This window comes from Dromiciops gliroides, chromosome 2 (genome assembly GCF_019393635.1).
Source record: "Dromiciops gliroides isolate mDroGli1 chromosome 2, mDroGli1.pri, whole genome shotgun sequence".
NCBI classification, from domain to species: domain Eukaryota; kingdom Metazoa; phylum Chordata; class Mammalia; order Microbiotheria; family Microbiotheriidae; genus Dromiciops; species Dromiciops gliroides.
In genome coordinates, this window is record NC_057862.1 from 694,963,438 (window position 1) to 694,979,332 (window position 15,895).

A 15,895-nucleotide genomic window follows, 5' to 3' on the forward strand; every position below is an offset into this window, starting at 1 on the left:
TTGTTGTCACACAGCTAATAAGTGTCAAGTGTCTGAGGCCAGATTTGAACTCAGGTACTCCTGAATCCAGGGCCGGTACTTTAAGCACTGCGCCATCTAGCTGCCCCAGTACAACTTTTTAAAAGAAATACCATAGTAACGGTGAGGAAGAAGAGGAACAAGAAGGTGAAGAGGAGCGTGGAGTGCTGGACAGTAGCTGGTGGGATAACTGGGATAAAGCCTTGCCTCTGCCACTTACTAACCATGTGACCTTGGGCAAGTCATGAAGCCTCCTGGGACCTGGCCAGCTCCCAGAGCCCAGATGTTACCAATGGGCCATCCACCTACATATGTAGAAGGCCTTTCCACACTGGGACCACCTAGAGTCGGCGCTTCAGCTTCTCCTTCTCCCTTCTCTCTCTCGGCAGTCTGGTTTCCAACCTCATCCTCCCTTCGAAATTGTTCTCTCATAGGTCCCAAATGGTCTCTTAATTGACCGATCTCATGCCTCTTCTCAATCCCCACCTTCCCGAGCTTTCTGAAGCCTCGGACACTGTTGATCACCCTCTGCTCCACCATGGTCTCCTCTCTCTAGGTTTCTGGGACACCTCCTCTCCTGGGTCTCCTCCTGCCTTTGTGGCCACTCCTCTGTCTCCTTGGCTGGATTTGGGGCTGTGTGACAGCCAGTAATGGTGGCTATAACCAAGCGCCCTCCGAGGCCCTCCTCTCTCCTCTCTCTCCTCTCTCAGAGTAACCTCATTCTCTCCCGTGGGTATAGTTATCTCTACGATGACTCTCAGACCTACATTCTGAGCCCCATCTCTCTCCCGGGTCCCATTCCCATATCCTCCACTACATATTGGCTATTCCCAAGCAGATGCCCCATAGGACTTCCTTCTTCCCTCTTCTTTTCATCCCTAGCACTTGGCACAGTGCCTGGCACACAATAGGTGCTAAGTAAGTGCTTGTTGATATGATATGACTGGACTGGGCATCTCAAGGTGAGCATGTCCAAGGTAAAGCTCATCTCTCCCACCCCACTCAAAACCTTCTGAACTTTGCTGTTACTGTTGAGGGTGGAGGCTCTTCCTGGTCTCCCAAGTTTGGGACCTCAGAAGAAGCACCGACTCCTCACCCTCACCTATGCTGGAAGGCCATGTGCTTACCACATGTGATGGTGTTTTCCTCTACAACATCTCTTGCATGTATCCCTCTGTGTCCACTCACTCAGGCACCTGGTGTGGACTCACCGCTTGTCTGTCCTGTCATAACAGATACCTGACAGGTCTCCCTGCCGCCTATCCTATTCTTTCTTCCTCTCAGCTGTCAAACCAATATTCTGAAAACATGGCTCTGACCACATTGCCCCCTGCTCAACAAACTGTGGTGGCTCCCTATGGCCTCCAGGAGCAAATGTTCATGCCCATGTGGCATCCAGGGTCCTTCCTGAGCTGGTCCCTGCTGCCTTGCCAGCCTTCTTACCCCTGAGCTCAGGACACCAGCCTCCTGGCTGTTCTGTGCACACCACATCCCTCTTCCCACTTTGGAGCATTTCCCAGCCTCCCCACTACCTACAGCTCATTCCATCTCCGGGCTGCCTCCCCCCTCCACAAGAAGTCTTTCCTAGTCCTCCTTAGTGCTGGTGCCCTCCTTCTGAGACAACTCCAGCTTTAGCCTTTCCATTTCTCTCCCATGAGACTGAGAGACTTGAGAGCAGAGATTATTATTTTTAACCTTTTGTTGTATTCCTAGGGCTGAGCACAGTTCCTGGCACATTTGTTATTGTCGTCGGTGGTGGTGGTGGTGGTGACAATGATGACTCCATTTGGGGATATTTTTTTTCGGGGCAATGAGGGTTAAGTGACTTGCCCAGGGTCACAAAGCTAGTGTGAAGTATCTTAGGCTGAATTTGAACTCAGGTCCTGAATCCAAGGCCAGTGCTTTATTCACTGTGCCACCTAGCTGCCCCCTATTTGGGGATTTCTTAGCAAAGATACTGGAGTGGTTGCCATTCATTCTCCAGCTCATTTTACAGATGAGGAAACTGAAGCAAACAGGGTGAAGTGACTTGCCCAGTGAGTAGGTGTCTGAGGCTTGAACTCATTATGATAAGTTTTTCTGATTCCAAGGCTACCACTCTACCCACTGTGCCATCTAGCTTCCCTTCCTGGAAAATAGTAAGTGCTTAAAAAATGCAGGTTGACTCACCACAGTCGATTCAGTAGATTCGGTCATGGTAGGGTGGTCAAACTTTAAACAGAAGCCATTTTTGTCTTGACATCACTTAGAAGATGTCCAGAGGAGTGAGTGCCCCTAACTAAGGATCTGAGTTTGATCTTGTGGCACGTAGCACTGTTAGCAACGATCTGCACCAAGGCATTGCTAGCATCCCTCTCCAATAGGATCATGCCACTACGCTGAGAAGGTTGTAGGTGACAAGTTTAGAAAGGACATTGATAACATGGAGAGTGCCCATTGTAGCAGAATCAGAAGGGGAAGGCATTTGAGTCCAAGTCATAAGCAGATCAGTTAAAGGAACTGGGGTGTTTAGGCTGAGGAAGCAGGAGGAAAGGAGAGATTGGAGACGATCATTATCTCCACGTACCTGAAGGACTGCAGTGTGTTAGAACAACTAGGCCAGTCAGAAGCACAGAACTTGAGAGCTGAAAGGAACCTTAAAGACCATCTCTAGTCTAACTCACCCACATTTTGTTTGGTTCCAAAGGGCAGGGCCAGGGACAATAGGCTGAAGTTGTAAAGAGACAGATTGAAACTGCATTGAAAGGGAAAATAACTTCCTCATAGAACTCTTCAGAGAGAGGAATGGACTGACTGCCTTGGGAGGCTGTGGGTTCCCCCTCATCAGAGTCTTCTTGCACAGGGGGGATGAACACTTGCTTGTTGGTCATAGAATACTGGGGATTCCTTTTCAAATGGTCTGGACTGGATGGTTGCTGAGATCCCTCCCAACTCGGATATCTAGGGTTTTGTAGTGTTTCTCCACAGTATCTAGAAAAGGATTACAAAGGAGGGTGAAGTCTTGAGCAAGGAAAATGAAGACCTTAGATGTGCAGGTGGCATTTTCATCCTTATTCCAGAACAAAAGAAATGGCTTTGGATGAGTAAGGCAGCTTGTGGAAGCAAGCAGTTGGCTAGAAAGATGGTGTCTGACCATGGGATTTGGATTTCTGGACAGTGTCTTGAAATGTAGGGATGACAGGTTGTTGGCAAGAGGCAGAGCACACAAGACAGGAGCCCGTAAGAATGTGCTGGCTGGTCTTGTGAAAATCCAATCAAAAGGGATTTAAGCTGAAAAAGATGGGGGAGGGAGACAACTGCCTTGGTCCATCCACTAAGCCAAATTTCACAGAGAGGAGCCACACTATAAGGAGAAGAAGAGGAGGAACACTGCTCAGAAATTCCCAAGAAGCAAAATCCAAAAAAAGGAGCAATAAAAACCAGGTCTCAAAATGTCCATAAACAAATGCCTTAAATATGGGTCAGGAACAAGATAAAAGGAAGATGATAATGTAAGGAGACACATCTTTCCTCGGCAGCCTCACTGATTTAAGGTGTGATGAGACACATGACCAGAATAAGGCTTTAGAAGGGATGCCTCACACGAGGACAGGGTAAGTAACATGGGGCAAGCAGAGAATGGAAGCATGCTGGGGGATATTTCAGTGTAGAGAAACAAAGGTAGGAAGAAGAGCGATATTGTTATCAGAATTTCTATAGCCCACCCAGGAAGAGAAGGGAAATAGATGCATCATTTGGGAAATTGATCCCAAAGCCAGGGTGTTAGTATAGTCATGAGGGGAGGCTTAATGTAGCTTGACATCTCCCCCAGCTCTCTCCTCAAAGCCAAGCAGCTAGCTGCTGCTTCTTCTTCTTCTTCTTTTTATTAAACTTGCCCTAATGAGGAACAGACAAGGGGAACTGCTATTTTTGATCTGGTTCTCACCAACAAGAAGAAACCATTTGCCATAGTGGAAATGATGGGAACCTTGAGGGGGAAGTAAGTCCTCCCTCCGAGAGTCTGTGGCAGAGCAACACTGAGCATAATCTGACATTCACTCTAAATTTGAGGAGAGATTTCAAAGGGTGCAAGGAAAAAAGAATTGTCAGCTCTCAAAAAGGAAATGTCAAACAATTAGAAGTCTCCTGAAGAAGAATGGGATGCCTTAAGAGATAGTGGGTTTCCTTCCTAGCCTTGGAGGTCTTCAAGCAGAAGTTGAAGGGCCACCCATCTCATGTGCTATGGTGTGGAATGCTTTAGGTGTGGCTTTCCATGGCATGATCAATGAGATCCCTTCCAACCATGAAATCAAACCCAGTGATTGGGTACAAAGAGGGGACACTGGTGATTCAATTTCTACTTGTTGGGAAGTTGAGGCATCTAGGTAGTAGAGCTTATGTTAGATTCTGAACTTTCTGAAGGGCAGAAAAAAAACAATCTACCTGGAGCACTGGGCTGGAGTCAGGATGATCTGAGGTAACATCTGATTTCAGACACTAGCTGTATGACCCTGAAGAACTCACTCACCCTTTATTTGCCTCAGTTTCCTAACTGTGAAATATGGATAATAATAGCGCCTCCCTCCAGAGTCATTGTGGAGATCCAATGTGACAATATTTGTGTAGTCTCTGGCACGTAATAGATACTATGTTAATGTACCTAGTCTTGTCATTATCAGTGATAACGCTGCTAATCAATCTTCAGTCTCCGACCCCAGGAATCTCTCCCCATCCCTTCCCTTTACTTGACAACAATTTTATCAACACTTGAACAAAGGCACATTTGACACAGTGATCAAATTATCAGCTGACCCCAAACTGAAAGGAAGTTAAAAAACACATTAAAAGACAAGGGGGTCAAGATCTCAGAAATTCTTGACAGGCTGGATCATCACAGCAAATCTAATAAGATAAAATCGAATAGTGACCCCTATAGCATTCTATACTTGCTCAAAAAATCAACTTCACTCCACTCTCTGGGGGAAGACACAGATAGGGGTCAATTCATCTGAAAGGGATCTGGAGATGTTAGTGGACCACAAGCTTCATTTTAGGCAATTGTATCATTGTTGCATGGCCCACAGAGTTACATCAAAGAGTCTGCTAGATTCTGCCTTAGCCCTAAAGGGCAGAGAAACAAAAACAAATAAACCTAGACAAACCAAAATCTATTTTTTTTTTGGCCCCAGTTCTCCACCCAGAGAATTTACTGTGCCATGGGAAGGCTCAACAAGGACATGAGTGTTGACACATTTTCTGTTCTCCTCAAGCCTTCAGATAACAACAGGGGGAACCTGTCAGGAGGAAGAGAAAGTGAAATAGGAGGAGGAAGAAGGAAGAAGGAAGATAACGGGGGGGGGGGGAGGGGGGAGAGGAACGAAATGGAGAAAGGAAGACAGAATCAAAAGCAGCCTTTGTGCAGCTCAGTTGGAAGAGAGATAATGGGAGTATTTCTTCATTTCTCTGGCCTCAGTTTGCACTACACAGAAGGAGGCATCCGGACTATGGGGTTGCAGGGGTTTCTTCTGCCATCTCCGAAACTCTTGAGTTCTGGGTTCCAGGAGTCATAGATGGCCACTTCTCACTCCAGGATTTTAGTCTTCTCTGACGTCTGGTTCTGCATTTGCTACTGATCCCACACAGAAATGGACGCTGTGTACCCTAGGATGCCACGTGACCTTGGGACACGATAGGCAGAGAATTGACTTTGGAGTGGGCAAGGGCCTGATTCATTTCTAGCCTCAGACAATTATTAGCCACCGGCCCACAGACAGACTCTCAACCTCAGTTCCTTCAATTGTAAAACACATGTAATAATGGCCCCTAGACCATTATGAGTACCCTAGGGTACTTGTGAGGATCAACTGAAACATTATATACAAAGTGTATTGGCCCAGTGGAAAGTGGTGGATCCAGAGGCAAAGGTCCTGGGTTAGAATCACACATCTAGCACTTTGTGGTGTTGTGACCTTGCTGGATGGACCTCAGTTTCCTCTTCTGTGCAATGGGGCCAACCTCCTGGAGGGGGTTGAACTACAGAGCCTCTGAGGCCCCTTCCAGCAGATCTAGGATCCTACATACTCTGCATATGAGCTGCTATTATTCCAGAGATCAGAAGCCATGGATCTGAAAGGGGAAGAGAAGAAGCTTAGATTCATGTCATGGCTTCAAGCTGAAAGCACACTAGAATACAGGATCCAGAATGTAGGAGCTGGGAGGGACCTTAGAACCTAGAACTGAGAATATCAGAGCTGAATGAAACATTAGAATGAAGAACATTAGAGCTGGAAGGGACCTTAGAGCATAGAATGTTATAGGTGAGGGAGCTTAGAACATAGAACATGGAATGTCAAAGCTGGAAAGTACCTTAAGATTCAAGGATCTCTGGAAGGGGCCTTAGACCCCACATTTATCCCCTACACAGTAAAGGAAATATCACTGGCCCTGGAGGCCAGAGAGCCCTGGGCTTGGGGAAGCCTCAGTCTTCTCCCCATCACACAGGCATCCTGATGAGCAGGGGAGTTAAGCCACAAGGTGGCTCTGAGCCCCCAGAGTGAATGCTTTGTAATCTATGAAGTGTTTTCATTAATGGTGGCCATTCATATGATTGTCACAGTGTAGATCAGATGGAAGGGATTCCCGAGACCACCCAGGACCACCCTGGCATCGTACTGGAGACCAAGGCTCATTGATCTGCCCAAGACGGCCCCACTGAATTGGGTTTCTGCTTTGGAGCCTACCTTGAGTCTACTCATGATCCTGCCTGCCCTGCCCCAGCAGCATCCTCTCCTTGAGAAAATACACATCGCCAGTTCTTTACTTACGTCTGCAGGGCTGGAGAAGGCTGGGCCTGCCCGAGAGGAAGAGGTTAGATGCTCAACGTGGAGGGTTTCCAACGCAGCACCCAGGTTCCAAAGGACAGCTCACCCCTGAACAGCTGCTTGAGGACCAGTGAGTAGAACAGGAGAACTTGGTTCTGTCAACCAAAGAGAGAACATGACAGGTGAGGTCTTTTTATGTTTTATTTTGTCGGTGGCTGTTTTTAGATATCGCATTCATTGCCTTTTTACTAGACCCTTAAAACAAAGAACAGCGGCTGACATTGCAATTGTACCTGACTGTGTAGGAAACGTTAACTATTCAGAACCCTCCACCTTTCCAAGGCACAAGGAGATGCATTTCCTCTGTCAGATGTGATGAGGATCAGGAACCCCTCCCATCTCCTTCTTATAAAGTCCATTCTCAGATATGAAGAGGAGCTGGGTCTGACCTTCAGCCTTCATTTCCCATCTGTTAAATGGGTGCTTTATGTTCTCTGAGACCCTTTCAGGTTCAGCTGTCTGTGGTTTGGGGATTCCCGTGGAGCAGGACCTTCGGGCTCATAGAGGCAGGGGGCATTGCCAAGCAGGGGCTTGACTAACTATCACTAAGTGCTAGATAGGGTTTTCTCCCCAGAGCTCGAAGGCCAGTCTGTAGCCTCCATCCTCCCCACCCCAGACTTCTCAAAGGAAACTGCTGCTCAGACACACCATGTTTTGCAAAGTTGCCATGACAAACACTTTCCAGATGTGCCATTGCTCATCACCAGGCTCCGCTGGCCCATCCCCTGCTCAGGGAGGTATTACACAGTCAATTGGCCCCCATAATTCATGAGGCCTGATTTATCTTTGTCCTACCACCAATGCCCTGAGCACTGTAGGTATGTCTTATTTGATAAATGAACACAGAGATCTCACCAACATCAAAACCTATCCCAGAAAACAGAGTGTGGAGAGGAGAAGGGGAATGGAAGAGAGATGATGAGAGATGGGATGGACCTTAGAACATGGAATGTCAGAGTTGGGGGGGACCTAGAACAAAGAATATAGAATGTCGGAATTAGGAGGGGACTTGGAGATACCAAATCCAACCTGGTCATTTAGCACGTGGGGGCAGGGGGCTCAGAAAGAGGCGATTGGTTGCATCACCCACCATTGAAGGATCCCACAAGGCCATGACCCGGCAGCTACAACCGCTCCTCCCCTCCCGTCCTTTTCCCTGGCTCTCACACCACCCACCCACCCACCCCAACCATTCTCCCGTGAGTGGCATCCAGCTGTTATGAAAAAACTTCTCATGGTGCACATTGATGAGTCATGCTGAGGCCACACGTTCATTAAGCAGAAAAGCGGCCAAATGGGGAAGAAAGTGGAAAAGTCCCATTCTGGGGGCGGGGGGAGGGGGAAGTCCAACCACAGAAATCCTCACTGCTCTCATGTCCTCAAACTCAGCAGCTGTGGCCACAGTCACTTGTCACCTGGTGATGGTAATGGGCTGGCTGGACTTCCTCAGACCATAGAGTTAACATGCCAGGACTACAGATTCCAAAGCTGACTGGTTGTCAATCAGTCACCAGTGTTATTAAGCACCCATGTGTCAGGCCCTGTGCTGCGTACTAGGGGATAGGAAAAGATGGAATGAACCAAATGTGGGGGTGTGTAGGGGGAGGGGCAGAGGCAGCCAGCCACAGTCTGGGGAACACAGCTCCCCACGCTGCTTTGGATGGGGCTGAGGGAAGAGGAAGGGAAGGGGAGGCTCCTCTGTGCCACAGACAGTCCCAGCTGCCTGCCCGGACCCAGGCAAGGGACATCGAAGAGCTCACTCTGGATAAACATCTCCAGTGGCTGTTTACTGCCACTGGACTGTGTTTACACAGCACCTTTCCGGGGAAGGCCAGGGCAGGCAGGGACATGGGGACGGCAGGACCAGGGCAAGCGGAGGCCTGGGAACTAGCTTCCTGGTCTGCCCACAGAAACCACACTGTTTGGTCCAGAGCTCTGCACAAAAATATGAGCTCACATAGAGAAGAGGGAGAGGGAAAGGGAGGGAGGGAGATGGAGACAGAGCGAGAGACAGAGACAAAGACAGAGACCTCTACATAGATACAGATAGAGACAGAGACAGACAGACAAGAGAGAAAGATAGAGAGACAGAGAGAAAGAGAGAACGAATGGAAACATCTGGAAACAGCGGCTACCCTCCCTGGGCACAAAGTGATGTGAATCCAGGGACAATCTGGGATTTTTCCAGGTCACTGGAGGGGACTCCCAATGTGGGAATTCCCTCTACCATGACTGATGACCCGGCATCTATGAAGACAAGTCTCTAGTTGGGTGTCTGACATACCAGGAGATTCAGGGACTTGCCTGAGGTCAGGCAGACACCGAATGAACTGTCAGAGGCAGGATCTGAACCAGTCTCCCTATGCCATTTAGAATACTCCCCATAATCTCTGCCTCTTAGCCACTGGGGTCAGGTGGGAGATTGAATGGCCTTTCAGAATATCAACAGGAGCGGCATTCCACAACCCGTAAGGTGCATTTATACATCACTGTTTAATAAAAAATGTCCCAGTTGCTGCTTAAACAGAATTACATAATCTCTGACTTGGAAGGTATTTCAGACCCACTCCCACAGAAGCAAGAATCCCCTCTGTAACAGCCCTAACAAGAGGTCAGCCTACCTCTGCCTGTCCACCTCTAGTGACGGGGAGCTCCATACCTCCTAAGGCAGCCCATTCGACCCTGCTGCAACTCTGTCCTTTGGGGCCAAGAAGAAAATGTTGAATCTCTCCTCCATGGGACAGCCATCCCCTCAAATCCTTTAGGACAAAGATCCTGTGAAGCTGGAGTCTTCTCCAGGCTAACCTTAGGGTCTCCTCTTGTCTCAATCCTGCTCCCCTTCCCCTGGACGTTGGCTAGTTTTTCAGTGGCCCCTGGATTTGGAATTAATAAGACCTGATTTCAAATCCAGCCTCAGACACTTACTAGCTGTGTGACCCTGGGCAAGTCATTTAACCTTTACCTACTCAGTTTCCTCATTTGTAAAGTGAGGATAATCACAGTACCTCCCTCTCAGGACTGTTGTGAAAGCCAAATGGGATAGTCTTTGTAAAGTGCTGTATAAATGTTAGTTATTGTTATTCTTATGTAAAGACAAACTCAGATTACTCTGAGACATGACTCTTTGGTCCCAGGCTGGTTGTGGCCAGTCACCTGTGGCTCTCCTGATAGATGAGCAGGGACTCTCAATGTCCCACAAGACCCAGAAATCCACACGATGGGACCCTGGGCTCCTGGGGATCCAGCACGGGGCCTGACCTATTTCTGCTTGGTCCCAGGGGATAGAACCAAGAACTGTGGGGTGAGAAGCTGCCGAGAGGCAGATTGAGGCTCGCTGCAGGGGGCAGGGGAGTGCAGAACAGGGCTTTGGATCCTAGTGCTTCTCTGCTGCTCACCTAGGCCTGCATGGGCTCATCTTTAAATAGCTCTTGCTTGAAAAGCCACCAAATAACTCAGCAGGAACAAATTTCTAAAGCAGCTGGAGTCTCTGGTTTCCTTGACACATTTTCTTCAAAGGAATCGACCTGCTGCTGCCTGGTTGAATCCATCACTGTGGGGGAAAGAATCATCCTGGATGTACAGACTCTAGTTCTGAAGGCAGCAGATATCCAGCCTCTGGCCCTCACAAGTCACAGGGACCAAAGAAAGTCCCTTGCTCTTCCAAGCTGAGCCTTAGTTTCCCCATCTTTCAAATATGGCTGACAGCATCTGCCAGAACTGTCTCATGTGCCTACTGGGGAAACTACACAAACTCCTTCATTCTGCTTTGAAAAAAATCATGACAGGGCAGCTAGGTGGTGCAGTGGATAGAGCACCGGCCCTAGATTCAGGAGGACCTGAGTTCAAATCTGGACTCAGACACTGGACATTTAATGAGCTGTGTGACCCTGGGTTATTCACTTAACCCTCATTTCCCCACAAAAAAACATTAAAAACATCATGAAAATTCCAGGAGCCCCAAGGGGCAATGGAGAAGCCCTTTGCTGAGTGTACAAATAGGCTGGAGTGCCTCATCGTGATCACGTACATACAGAAAGGGGTGTCAAGGCAGCCCCTGGAAAATGTAGGAGGTTGGCCAATTACAGAGTGAGAGGGAGGACTGAGGAGTGTATAGTCAGGGAACCTGGAAAGTCAGGTGCCAGCCATTGTCCTCAAGGCAGGCGTGCAGAGATGGGCTCGAGGGCAAGAAATCCTGGGGGGTGTGTGTGATATGATCACCATGGCAACCTACTGCCTATGTGGAGGGAGAAAGAGTGAGGGACTGGGGATAAGGTTGAGGTCAGCACCACTGGAGGGCTCGTCTACACCTGGGAGATCCCTGATCAGAAACAGCTCCCGTTGTAGTGACTGAGAAAACAATCACGACACAATTCTGTGACAGAGGAGAAGCTGCTTGTGCCTCAGGTTGGGGAAGCCTGACCCTCTCCATGCCCTTCTTCCTCCTATTCCTGTCTCCCCATCCACCATCTTCATCTTGACGTCCCAAGCTTGATACCTCAAACCCAACATTTGGGAAGCAACATGGAAGAGTGGAAGGGGGGTGCTGGACATTCCGTCAGAGGACCTGGGTTCAAATCATGGCTCTGAAGCTTGCTACTGTGACCTTGGGTGGATCACTTAACATCTCTGGGGCTCAGTTTCCTCATTTTTAAAGTGAAGAAGTTGAACTAGATCACCTCTGAGGGTCTTCTATGCTCTAGATCCATGAGCCTATGGAGTGAGTGTCTGAGACAGGATTTGAATCCAGGTCTTTCTGACTCCAAATCCAGGATCTGTCCACTATACCACACTGAGAGTCTAGGATGAGCTTCTGCCCTGTCCTCCATTACCATTCACCTAAACTATCAGTGACCTTCTGTTTGATCATCAATCTATATTTGATGCTAAGAGTCAGGATGCCCCAATTCACATTACTTCCTTGCTCAACATGCATTTTAAAGTGCCTACTATGTGTCAGGCATTGTGACAAGTGCCGAAGATACAAGGAAAGGCAAGAACAGAATCCTGGCCCTCCATGAACTCATGGTTCAAAGAGGGAGACAACAAGAAAAATCTGTGTACAAAGTACGTCTGTACAGTATAGATGGAGGTAACGAATAGAAGAGAGGCCTTAGCATTAAGTGGGACAAGAAAGGCTTCTTGTGGAAGATGGGGCTTTGGGGCTTGATGGAAACCTGGGTTGAAATGAAGACAGAGAGTCCTTCATGCAAGGGAGAGAGTCAACAAAAATCCTCCAAGCCCTCTGCAGAGATGGGTGTCACTAAAGACCTTCGGTAGCTTACAATGGGCTTTGAAGGTCAATGCAAGCTTCTTATCATGCCATTCAAAGCCTCTTATCACCTGGGTCCACAAAGGCATTGGATTAGATCATCACTAAAATTACTCCTCAATGTGTTTTCTATGTTCTAGCTGACCATCCCTAAAAATTGATACCGTCCTCTCACTGTCTCACTCCCCTCCTCCCAGCCCCTATCCTCATTGTCCCGCCACATCTCCAAGTGTTGAAATCTTCCCTTTCCTTCAAGGTTCAGTTCATGTACCATCTTCCTCAGGAAGTCTTGGCTCAGCCCAGCTCATGTGATCCCTTCCAACTTTCCTTAAGTAATCCCTAACCTCTTTGCCCAAAGACACTTGGTTAAAACTCTCTCATTCTGTTCCAGCTGACTTCATGATGATGTTAATGGCATTTCCCCTTGACTCCTCTCACCACATCACTTGACTGTACGCTTCTTGAGAACAGCAACTCAATCATTTTTTTCAGGCATGAACACTATGAGCAACATTATGAAAAATGAAACTAATTCGACTTCATATTTGCTTTATTTACTCTTTATAGTTATTCCACTTATCGATATAGTCTTCCCCAGTAAGATGTAAGCTCCTTGAAGGCAGATAATGGTTTCATTCTGATTTTATGTCCTAAGTACAGTGTATAGCACATAGTAGGCACTTAATGAATACTTGTCGATTGACTGATCTCAACAGATTAGAAACAATTGGTTATTGGCATGAGAAGCAAAGCGTGTTCCCAGCTTCATGGATAGTGAGTACAGGTCTGGGGTGGGGGCAGAAGAGGAAGTACAATGTAATTCAGAAATGGTAATAGGCTAAAAATATGTTAATGTGACAACACTACCCAAATTAATTTATTTATTCAGTGCCATACTATTGAAACTACCAGAGGATTAATTGTTAGAGCTTGAAAAATAATGAAATTCATCCAGAGGGATATAAGATCAAGAATATCAAGGGAGATAATTTTTTTTAAAAAAGGAAGGAAGAGTACCTGCCTAGCTGTAACAGATCTCAAACTATACTGCAAAGCAGAAATCATCAAAATGATTTTTTACTGGTCAAGAAATAGAGAGGTCAACTATTGATACAAATTAGGTCAAATATTGGAAGAGATTAGATATAATATAGAGAAGTGAATGAAGATAATCATTTAGTATTTGATAAATTCAAAGACCCCCCTCCCCAAGTTACTAACTTGCTATTTGACAAAAACTTCTGGGAAAAGAAATCTGGAAAAAACTGGGTATAGACCAACATCGTTCACCCTCGTATACTAAGTTCCAAATAGATACACAACTTCGTCATAGAGGGTGACATCATAAACTAGTTATGAGAATAAAAAATAAATTATGAGTCAAATTTACGAGTAGCCAAAGAGTTCACGACCAAAGAAAATATAATAAAGGGTTATTTTGCACAAACAAAACCACTGCAGCTAAAATTAGAAGAGAAGCAAGTAAATAAGAAAAAAGAACAAGTTTGCATCAACTTTCACTGATCAAGTCTAATCTCTAAGATATGTAGGAAACTCATTTCACTTCATAAGAATAAGAGCCCTTTTCTAATGGATAAATGGTCAAAAGTTTTGAACAGGCAATTTTCAAGGGATGAAATCTAAGTTATAAATAACTATATGAAAAATTGCTCTAAATCACAGATAAATAGACAAATACAAATTAGAACAATTCTGAGGTCCTATCTTATACCCATCAGATGGGCAAAGTTGACATTAAAGGAATATGGCATGGGAGCAGCTAGGTGGTACAGGGGATAAGGCACTGGTCCTGGGTTCAAATCCAGCCTCAGACACTTGACATTTACTAGCTGTGTGACCCTGGGCAAGTCACTTAACCGTCATTGCCCTGCCAAAAAAAAAAAAAAAGGAATATGACAAAAGCTGGAGTTTCTGTGGCAAAATAGATAGGTTAATAACGTTCTGTTGGTGGAGCTGTGAACTAGACTGGTCATTGTGGAAGAAATTTGAAATAATGTCTCCAAATTACTAAACTGTACATACCCTTTGATCTATAATACCCCAAAATGTAGTATGTATCCCCTACCACACCCCCATTAAAGAGAGAAAAAGGAACCATATATACAAATATATTTCTAGGAGCTCTTTTGGTGAAGGCAAAGAATTGAAATTTGAGGGTATTCCTCTTAATTGGGGAATGGCTGAACAAGTTGTGGCAATACTATTGTGCAGTAAGAAATGGCTAAGGGCATGGTTTCAGAGAAACCTGAGAAGACTTATATGGACCAATGTAGAATGAAATGAGCAGATTCAGGAGAATATATACAGTAAAAAATGTGAAGACAACTTAGAAAGATTTCAGAATTCTGATCAATTCGATGACCAACCACAAATCCAGAGGAATTATAACCGAATGTGTGATGGATTGGGGGTTCAGATCTTTCAAACACAGCCAATGTGGAAATTTGTTCTGCTTGGCTGTACACATTTATTACAAGAATTGTTCTTTCTTTTTGAATGGAGGAGGTGGGAGGTGAGAGGAAGAGGGGGTGACTTTGTGTTCATTGAAAGAAATGAACTTTTACAAAAGTACAAATTTAGTCAGCCTGTGGATTTGGGGGAAACTCTGGAGGTGGAACAAGGAGCTGGTCCCTGCATGGAAGACAATGAGTTGGCTTAATTGAATTTGGGAGATAGCTCAGGGCTCCCAGGGAGCCCAAGATGGTCACAGAAACAAAATAACTCCACTGTTCTCCTAGTCAAGAATCGAGTGAAACTAAAATAGGAGTTTTAAGTGGTTGTAAGGCTTTGGCTCCTAAGCCCATGCCCTCCAATGCCATTCAGCTTAGCCTTCCACCGAACGGCAATGTGGGACAGTGGGAAGGGCATCGGACCTGGAACCAGAGGGCCCAGGTTCTAATCCCAGCTCTGCCAATTTCTCTTTGGGGGGTGAATTACTCAGCTCCTCTGGAACTTGATTTAATGTTTGTTGAGAGAGGTGGTGAACAACAGGTACAGAATGCTAAATATGCCATCAGAGGGGGCCAGTATCACAAAACTCCTTTTTCTGGCTGAGAATAATCAAGGGGGTTGTGAATTCTACTGACATCAGTAAAACTTCGCAAAAATAAAATGTCTCTTGGATTCACTTCAAAGAAGGAAACCTCAGACTGGTGGTCATGAGCTGACCTTCCCATAGCTATGTGGCAGGAGAGGGAGGGAGGGAACAGGGGAGGGAACAAGCATTTATTAAGTACCTGCTGTGTGCCTGGAACCGTGCTAAGTGCTTTTCAAACACTATCTCATCTGATCCTCACAACAACCAGTGAGGGAGGTGCTATTATTATCTTCATTTTACTGTAGAGGAAACAGAGGCAAACAGATTAAGTGATCTGTCCAGGGTCACACAACTAGTGACTCAGGTTGGATTTGAATTCAGGTCTCCATGGTGCCTCCTAGCTGCTTCTCTCTGACATCTTCTGATTCCAAGTCTCTCCACACCTTGATGAGCCCTTTCTGAGTGAGTTGGGGTTGTGGCCAATGGCCGCCCAAACAGATTCCCTTCCTCAGGCAACAAAAGAGGTTCCCTCCTGACGGTCTGGACCTTGCTGCCTACACTCCAGCCGTTCTTCTCCTTCTGGAAGATGGACACTGCCCCTGGGCCCTGGGGGCTGAGCCTTTGCTGTCTTTTGCCTGGAATCAAGCCACACTCCCCCCAGGCCATTTCCAAGCCAAGCTGCCGTCCATA

General features: G+C 46.5%; 1 protein-coding gene across 3 annotated transcripts in view; it reads right to left on the reverse strand.

The window, feature by feature from the left end:
- Positions 1-15,895, reverse strand: part of CYRIA (CYFIP related Rac1 interactor A) — an 87,908-nt gene that overhangs the window by 43,255 nt on the left and 28,758 nt on the right. For all 3 annotated transcript variants that reach the window (XM_043989619.1, XM_043989618.1, XM_043989617.1), the window contains exon 2: positions 6,822-6,973. The gene's annotated coding sequence lies outside the window, so the exon portion shown is untranslated. The remainder of the gene's footprint in view (positions 1-6,821; positions 6,974-15,895) is intronic.